The 9,078-nt window shown below is 38.2% G+C and overlaps 2 protein-coding genes across 6 annotated transcripts in view; one reads left to right on the top strand and one right to left on the bottom strand.

Moving 5' to 3' along the window:
• LOC122787721 (kelch-like protein 10) overlaps nucleotides 1-2,603 on the bottom strand; it is a 144,856-nt gene extending 142,253 nt beyond the window's left edge. Inside the window, exon 1 of the mRNA XM_044054580.1 lies at nucleotides 2,405-2,603. The gene's annotated coding sequence lies outside the window, so the exon portion shown is untranslated. The remainder of the gene's footprint in view (nucleotides 1-2,404) is intronic.
• A 143-nt stretch (nucleotides 2,604-2,746) lies between these two features.
• The window catches only part of ACACA (acetyl-CoA carboxylase alpha), a 2,143,878-nt gene continuing 2,137,546 nt past the window's right edge, over nucleotides 2,747-9,078 (top strand). For all 5 annotated transcript variants that reach the window (XM_044054575.1, XM_044054578.1, XM_044054576.1 and 2 more), the window contains exon 1: nucleotides 2,747-2,907. The gene's annotated coding sequence lies outside the window, so the exon portion shown is untranslated. The remainder of the gene's footprint in view (nucleotides 2,908-9,078) is intronic.

Raw genomic sequence — 9,078 nt, 5'->3', positions numbered from 1 at the left:
GAAGAAAGGGGCAATGGAGCTGGTAGCTTACACCAGTAAATTACCTTTTGTTTTGCAAGTAGCAGCAGGAAAGGACTCACTGTCAGTGGTGTTATTACAGTCTTGGCTATAAGAGACATCTCAGGGAATATACACTAAGTTAAGACAGGTTACTGTTTTAGCAGGAGAATGATTCCTGTAGAAAAAGGACATCATCCTTGCATTAAACAGTTTTTGTCGATTTACTGGGGAATAAGACAGATGGAGTATTTGACAATGTTCTCTGGGGTTATAATTCAAACTCCACAAAATCAAAACTTTGCTAAATGACAGTGAGATAAACAAAATCACTGAAGGGGTTAGACAGACATTCCTACAGTGTATGTGGATGGTGCACATTTCTGGAAGGATGGGAAGTACTTACACTGGGTTTGCAATAGTGACATTGCAAAAGGGAGATCAACCAATTATGGTTGGGGTTGCCACCTCTCCTTTTTTCTTCTGGACTATCCGGAAATCAAATCGATTCTCCGGTAGTCTGGAAAACACTGTACAAACTCTGGTATTCTGTTTCAAAATGGAAATATACCAGAGTTTGTTAAATCAGCTGATGTACTATGCTTTTTTACAGAAAAGCATAGTACATTGACTGAAAGCAAGCGTCAGGAATGGAAAAGGGGGAGTTCCCCATCAACTGATGTCATAGTGACATCACAAAATGGGCGGAATGTGGGCAGGTGAGGTGTTGGAATGGATGGAGGTACGGGTGATGCAGTGGGCGTGGCCTTACTATGGTTTTAGCCACAACGAAAGGTGGCAACCCTAATTATGGTTAAGTTACCAGGATACATGTTGGCACAAAGGGCTGAGCTAGAAGCTGTATAACATGTTTAATTTATTTATTTATTGCATTTGCTGACCGGGAAAGTCCACTGGGCCTAAGAAGAGCCTGTTTTCAGTGGAGGCTTGGGGAGAAAAGCTCCACAATATACAAAGCACCACAATATTACATACACGAGACAATAAAATACAAATGAAATAATGTTGATACATAGAAAATATTTACAAAGCAAGTATAAAAAGCATATGTGTAACAGAGATAATGCACATCAACTATAAGCACGTTAACTACAAACAAAGGTCTTAAGTACATTGGATGAATGTAAAGTGGAAGGTAGATATGTGGATGAGAGAGATAGAAGAAGAGGTACAGTGTGATGATGTGATAGATATGGGAAAGTAAATAGATAGTTGTGAGCAGGAAAGAAAGATGAAGAAGTATATGGGTTATGTGCAAGAGTATAGGCATATAGTAGTGTGTGGCTAGAAGCACAGGGGTATAGATATACAAGTACAAAGCAAGAGGAAAAAGATTGAGTTAGAAGTATGAAGTAAGTGGGAGAGAGAAACAGGAAGGTAATAGAAAAGAGTTGAAGCAAATATTAAAGGAGGTGGATAGTGATAGTGAGGGTGATGTCTTTGGGATGTGGGAGGAAACCGGAGCACCCGGAGGAAACGCACGTGACCACAGAGAGGACATGCAGACTCCACACAGAAGGCACCCCAGCCGAGGATCGAACCTTCCGAAACAAAAAGGGGAAACATTTTAAAAGAACTGTTCTCACAGCCCAGGAACATACAGTACTCAGAGCTGCTAATCTTCATTTATTTATATGCATGGCGTCACGGGCTAATATGCATGGCATGCCAGTCATGCCTCATTTCCATTCCGCTTCACAGCCATTAGGCTTGTCAATCACCCTGGCCACACCTACTCATGCGGGAAAGGGACGGTGAGCCTGTACACTACATCATCACATAGATCCCTAGACTGAGTTCTAAACCCTCTTCTATGTATGATTTGCAATGCTTGGAGGCTGAGAGGTGTGTTTGCAAGTTTCAAATGTCTATTAAGCTAATTCCCTGCTTTGTTGTTACATACCCCTCAACCGCTTAGCACAAGAATTCAGGACAAAGCCAAAAATAATTTGTGTGACAGTGTGTTGGGGGTAGGAGAAGGCCAAAAAAAAAAAATTCAGAGACAATTTTTAAATATTGCTGTTATAAAATTAGAAAGTAGCGTGCATTTTCTGAAGGATAGGAAGTCTGCAATTCAAATGTTTAGTCTTTATTTAGTGAATGCAACCCTTATAAATTTATCAGAAAACCGTACGTTTTACAAGGGAGAAACCAAAAATGAGGCAAAAAATCTAAACAGTCTACGAAATTAAATATTCGAAAGGTATACAATGTACGTTATTTACTGCACATTAATCAATAACATATTTTTGAAAAAGTAGATGATATACTACAGACTGCAAGTGGTCAGAATAAGAATCGCTATTAAGTGCCTGCATTAAAATGAACTGAGGTAACCTTGCTCATTCTGTCAACATGAAAAGGCCGGGTTAAATTTTTTTCGCACCTCCTTCGTTTTTGAAAGCCGGCAACAGAATCAACACATTGCTGTCAGCATACCGCTCTCCACCTCTTTTGATTTCCTTAGACTCAGACAGGAGCCAAGCACATCAGGCCATACCGATCAGCTCATATTACCCCGCCCACTCTCCTCTCATTGGGCACGCCTGTACCTGCTGCCTAGGCAATGGAAACCCAACTGAACACTGCCCTAGCCAATCAGTGTGATCTATTTTCTTCCGCGTGTGTTGCTACTGGGGGTCAGGGGGGAATGCACTGGGATAACCCTTGTTTCCATTTACAACACTCAGGCAGGGATGCAGGTTGGAGGGGAGAAGCAAATGGATGGGTGACAATGTGATGGATAGGGGATGTCTGACTCCATGGGAAATCTGGCAGTGGGATATCCCCGATCGGGAAGAGTTGGACTTTACATCATTCAGTAACCATTCCTCTCACAGGCACTCCGAGGTCATCAGCGGGGTCTCTCTGTCGTCGTTTGGAGTCCAGGTAAGCAATGAGAGAAGATGACAGTTTCTCAGCATAAATGACGTTTAGTTTTGGGATGTTTGCCAAGTTTAATAAATTATTATCAGTCGCTTGAATGTGTTTTTAGTGACATGAGACGGGTTCAATGTGTATGTATTTGTGTGTGTTTTCCTTGTTATAAATATTGTATAATGAATGGCACTGATTCATACGAGGTGTCAAACCAGAGTGAATGTACAGTATATAATGTTAATGCTTGACAAACCAGAATGTTAAGAATGCACACCGCGTGTAAGAGAGCATGCTGTAGAACGGGTGTAACACGCTATGCTTTGAGGCGGCGTTCTGTCAATTGGAGGATTTCTGTAGCTTGGTCCATGTGGGACCCGCACTTCTTGGGTATTTACTGGCCCATCATGGATGCTATATTTTTTCTTGTGGTAGAGACAAGTAGGATGAAGTTTGTGTTTCTGTACTTTGGTACAGCTGTGGCATTTGTTGACTAAAACTCCTATTTGGTAGCTGCTGCGCTGCCTGGACCTCAACTACTATGTTTAGAAAGAAGTGCTTTTCATGATTATTACTAAGGTTATTATGAACGAAACTGTAAACATCGGTGTAAAACGCGCAGTGAGCATATGTTTAGTATTGCCGCTGAGGTGATGTATTCCATAAACAGTTGTTTTGGGTTTGAACTTAGCCGATATGATTATTGTGCGCTATTTGTATAGTAGAGGTGAACGACTTTTAATCTTGTTTATGCAGTGTGTAAATTTTAGCTGAATAAAGGACAACTGCTGATTTTATGCAATGTTTGTAAATGATTTGTCAGCACAGGCGACAAAACAATACCTTTAGCGACATCTGGTTTTATGAGAAACTGACTCGAAAAGTAAGATGGCATCTGTCGCACTGTGTACCTGTCTGTATCCGACACTTCTAGGGTGGGTGGTGTGTAGTAGTTACACTCTGCACCATGGTTAATATGAGATGCACCCAAATTTGAATGCATTAACTAGCCACACTAACGACACGTGTCCCTTGCGTCTTATTTAGTGTATTGTGCACTGTCAACATTTAAACGCATTATACATATCTATTTTTTACGCAGCAAGGGTCAATCAGAATCCCGGAAGTAAAGGTATGTGGAACTTGCAAAAGTTAATAGAAAAAAATCAGTATTACAGATTAAACGGCAATGTTGAGTTTAAGAAGAACTCCTCTACATTTATAGTCATAGGTTCACTGGTAAGTATTAGGCTTATTGCTCTTGCAGACTATTTTATCCCAAGCCAATTTCCATTCAAAGGTGAAAATCAAACTTTGTAACTTGTTGTCTCTAAGTTAAACACCTTAACCATTATGCCAACTTCAATTGCTTTTGAATTGATACTTTTTAGTAATTTGTCTAAAGTATCTCAAACAAAAAAAGGTTCATAGTTTTGTTAATTTAGACTGCAAGTTTTGTGTGACTGAATATTTGAATCACAAGCTACATGATTCACAAAACTTGTTACTAATTGGTGCCACAGCAGCACTTGTACGTTAAATATATTAATTTAAGAGAATCATCAGTTCCGTTAACATTTTTATTCATATACAGAGGATTCTTCATTGTCTGTCATCGATTGAATTTCCTAACCTAAGCATAAAAGATATACATATTTGTTGCCTGTAGAGCTGTGTTCCGTATTTTACAACCCCCATGCAGAGTGCATTGTATATTCCATTTAGAGATGTATAATTATTAACAAATAATGATGTTGTAACTGTGGTTGCATATGTGAAGTCTTCTGTGTGCCTATCATTAACGTGGTAGTTCAGCAAAACTATCATTTACAAGTTTAGTGTTCATATTCTTTATTTATTTATTTAACATTTGTTTACCGGGGTGGTCTGACTATGTTTACAGAACCCGTTTTCAGCAGAAGCCCGGGGAGAAAAGCTCCAGATACAGTACAGTGCAATACAAATACAGTATAATCCAATACAATAAAGATTATGTTAGAAATACTATACAAAAAATAAGTTGAAAGAACAAACTTCTGCAAAATGTTGTAATATATTACTACACATATAAACAGTTCTATACAGTTAAAACATTACAGATGATAACAGTCACTTTCATCATACATGATGTAGAAATAACAGTCAGAAAGTTAGTGATGCAGACATATATTGAGAGAGAGTTAAGAAGAATAGAAGCAATAAAGCCTGAGCAGCAGCTTAAGGATATGGTATAGAAGTAGAGAGGGAGTTAGAAGAGGTTTAGGATCTTGCAGACTGTGAGTGATTGAAATGTGAGAGAAGAGGAAGACCTGAGCATTAGGCAGGCTTTATGCAGGAGCAGAGACATGTATTTTTGAGATGATTTTTTTAGAGTCTTTGAAATGGGTTAGGCCAGGAATAAATCTGGTAGCTAGAGGTAGTGAATTCCAATGTATAGAGACAGAGTATGAATACAGAGAGTGATCAGGTTTTCTTGTGGGTTTTGAGATAGCTAAGAGATATTTGTCTTCTGATTGTGGGGATTGATTTGGTGTGTAAGGTGCGACTAGTCTGGCTAGTGCAAGGCAGGCAGTAGGCTTGAAAAATAAGGTTGTGCAGGGTGGATAGCTGAATAAAGGCAAGTAGGTTGGATAGTTCAAGACAGTTTAGTTCTAGGAGTGGTTTACAGTGTTGTGTGATATTTAGAGTTTGTGGCAAAGTTTGCAACTTTGTTGTAGCATTGTTCCAACTAGGGTAGAATTTTGTAAGTTAGTTAAGACAGGGGCACCATAGAGAAGAAAGGGAAGTAAAAATGTTTTTGCAAGGGTAGTTTTGGCTGCTGCAGTAAAAAAAATGTTTGTTTTTGTATGAGTCCCAGTTTTTGATGAGTTTTCTTTATATTTTGCTGTATATGGGGGGGGGGTCAATTGAAAGTTTGTTGTCAATGATAACACTTAGAAGTTTGGTTTCCTGCACTGTTTCTATGGCAGTGTTGTTAGATGCAAGGATGTTGAAATGATCAGTGACAAGGGAGGTGTTTTGGGAAAGAATGAGTGTTTGTTTTGTCTTCTATGGGTTAAGAAAGAGTTGGGCATTTCTTAGCCATTATTCAACTGCTGTAAAGGACTGTTGAGTTTTTGAGAGTAGTTTTGGTAGTTGATTGAGCAGTGCAGATTATGGTGGAATCAACAGCATATTGAATGAGGGCATACCTCTCAACCTGGAAACATCAAAAATCTGAACAAGGCCCATGAAAAATAGGTACGAATATGTATGCTGATTAACATCTAATTTGCATACACAACTGCGTAACCCCACCCACTCCAATGGAATTGTGGGATACCAACTTTCAAACGCAAACTGAAGAACAGACAACCAAAATACGGCACCAAAGTCCCCCTGCAGCCATTCCAGTGTCCCATTACCTGGCTGTTTCACCCCATTTACCATAAACACTAATGCATGCATACTGCTTTACTTCTACAATGATTATTTGGATTTTATTTTACATTTTACAGCACAACAATGCAGAAACACTAAAAGACATCTGGTAAACAAAGCAATACTGTCTCACAATGAAAATAGGCTTGGCATTAAAACTTCTCTGCCCTTGAAACTCACATTTATTGAAACAGCATTGAAACTCATACCACATCCAAAGAAAATGTATCTGGCCAGTGGTGGATAAACTGAGTTCTTACTACAACAAACGGCTACTTTTTCAAGTCAATAATACACTTCCCATCCGAGGATTGAGTAAAACATTCACCCGCTTTATTAAAATTAAAAGTAACGCTAACAGCAACAGATGCGTGTTACTTGAATACGGACTGAACGAACATAATACTGAATAAAAACACTTATTGACGGGTGAAAGCGCTTAACCTGGAGCAGTACAAGCTGTGTTTTTTGTGATGTTCTAAACTGGCACAGTGTCTTTGTTACAGCAGAAATTAGTGTTTTTATTCAGTATTATGTTCGTTCAGTCCGTATTCAAGTAACACGCATCTGTTGTTGTTAGCGTTACTTTTAATTTTAATAAAGCGGGTGCATGTTTTACGCAATCCTCTGCTGGGAAGTGTATTATTGACTTAAGTAGCCATTTGTTTTGCATTTTACGGAAACTTTATATCTGGTGAAGAGGAGGTGTTTCGAGCACTTATTGGCACAACGTGGTGGTAATAACAGCTGGTATACATACCTAGAACAGAGAGAATGTATCAAGACCTTTTAGCTACCCCTCTCCATTTTCCATGAAATATTTGTAAAATAAATATTTATTTTAAATTAGAGCATATTTTGATTTTATATTAATTTACTTCCTCTGTACATACAGTGAACCAACTGTGTGCTTTGATACTTTACTTTGATGGGATTAACCTTGGAGTTAATGGAGTTAAAGGGGCTGCCTTATTAAAAGGATAACAATTTAAAGTTAACCATAATGGCATATACCTTCATGAGAGTGTTAAGAAAATAAAATAATGACAGAAATTCTGATTGTGAATGTACCAAGTACAAAGATTAATAATTTCTTGCTGCATTGGGTGGTGGTGAAGTGGACAGATAAAAACATATCATACATTTTATCCGTTTATTAGTGACTCAGAATCAAAAGTTAAAACTTACAAAAATGTGTACCATGTTTTATTATGCAGTGTTGGCTGACCAAGTTTGTTGCATGTTCATCAGAAGTCCAAGGAGAGAAACTCAAACCGAAAACATGCAAGCAAAACGACACATTCACAACATATTTTCAAAAGTAATAAGCAGATACACTCAAATCAACATTTTGTTCAGGTATTAGATCAGGTGTAGAAATTAAAGCAATCACAAACTGAGTCTATGAATTGAGAGTCAATAGTTAAAAGTTCCAATGTCCTGCACTGATAAACTCAAGTCAGAGAAATAGGAGGCCCTAACTCGTAACCCAAAGAGATGGCCACCAACAGCATACATGTACAGTGCTGCTCCGAATACTAGTTAGTGCTAATAACTAACTGCAAACAAGAAATGTTTAAAATACAAGTTAGTCTCTCTCTCTCTAGCTATCAAACTGGCCAGCTACCGTCTATGTGTATTACTCGTTAGAAATGTTTGGTATAATACAACAGTCTTCATTTGAAGATTGACAGTAAACTTTGTGCCCTGTGTCGATGATTATACACTGGACTCGATGCATTCTGCAAAGGAATGGAATAGCTGCTTCAGGATCATTGTTTAATGGTAGTTAATAACTGCTACAATAATAAATAAGTATGTAAATAAATGAATTAATGTTTAAATGAGGTGACTGTAGTGTTGTTTTTTTTTTCAGTTTGTTATCTGGAAAATGCACCAATTCTCAATGACGTATGTCCTCTGGTACTGCTAAGAGCTTATTTATGTTCCTTTATATATGTGCCGGGCTCTTGCCATACACACAGCTCCATTTCACCAGAATGATTTGTTTTGTGAAAAAGAAATACAAATAGAGTTAGAGGGTATGCAGTTCAACTATCGACTGATTTAGTTATTCCTACTTATTTGTTAGTTGCAAGAACTCTTTTAATCCATGACTGAATCTTCAGGAAATAAATGCTTACAAGAATCTTTCACTTATCCATTTCGGGATCACCAAATATATGGCGAAGCTTTTGAATTAATAAATAATATCGACAAATTTATATTGAACAATAATAAAGCTGATCACAAGAGACCATGTTCTATTTATTGCAGTCATAACTCTCAGCCTTCAATCTCCAAAATGTGGTGCACTCTGTCATAAGTAATGTGGAGCAAATGGAAGTGCGGCACATTTACTACCAGCTTCAACAAAACCATTATTTTGAAAAAGTAATCTGATTCATTGCATGCTTACCATCAATATCAGTTAAAGTCTCTACACTGACTGTGAATGCCGAGCCTTCTAAAATCCGACAAGCGAGATGTTTGGCCATAATATATCTACATTCCATTGCAGGCTAGCTGAGCAAAAAAGCAGGCAGGAGCTAATAAAATCCAGGTGCAAGCGATACAAACAAGCCATTCCCGCTCGCAAAAGCATTTGATTTGAGCCTATGTGTGTGATCTCAATTCCGACAGGCTGGTAGCCCAAGCCGGAGCTGACGTCATCGCGTGTGTGATGACGTCAGATGACGAAAAGCGAAAAATAAAACATAAAAAACAAAAAAAATTGTAAATCAATTGGTGCCACTCGGTAAT

The sequence above is a fragment of the Protopterus annectens genome, chromosome 13.part0, assembly GCF_019279795.1.
Source record: "Protopterus annectens isolate FY-2018-M chromosome 13.part0, PAN1.0, whole genome shotgun sequence".
NCBI lineage: Eukaryota > Metazoa > Chordata > Ceratodontiformes > Protopteridae > Protopterus > Protopterus annectens.
This window is presented reverse-complemented; position numbering and strand designations above follow the sequence as displayed.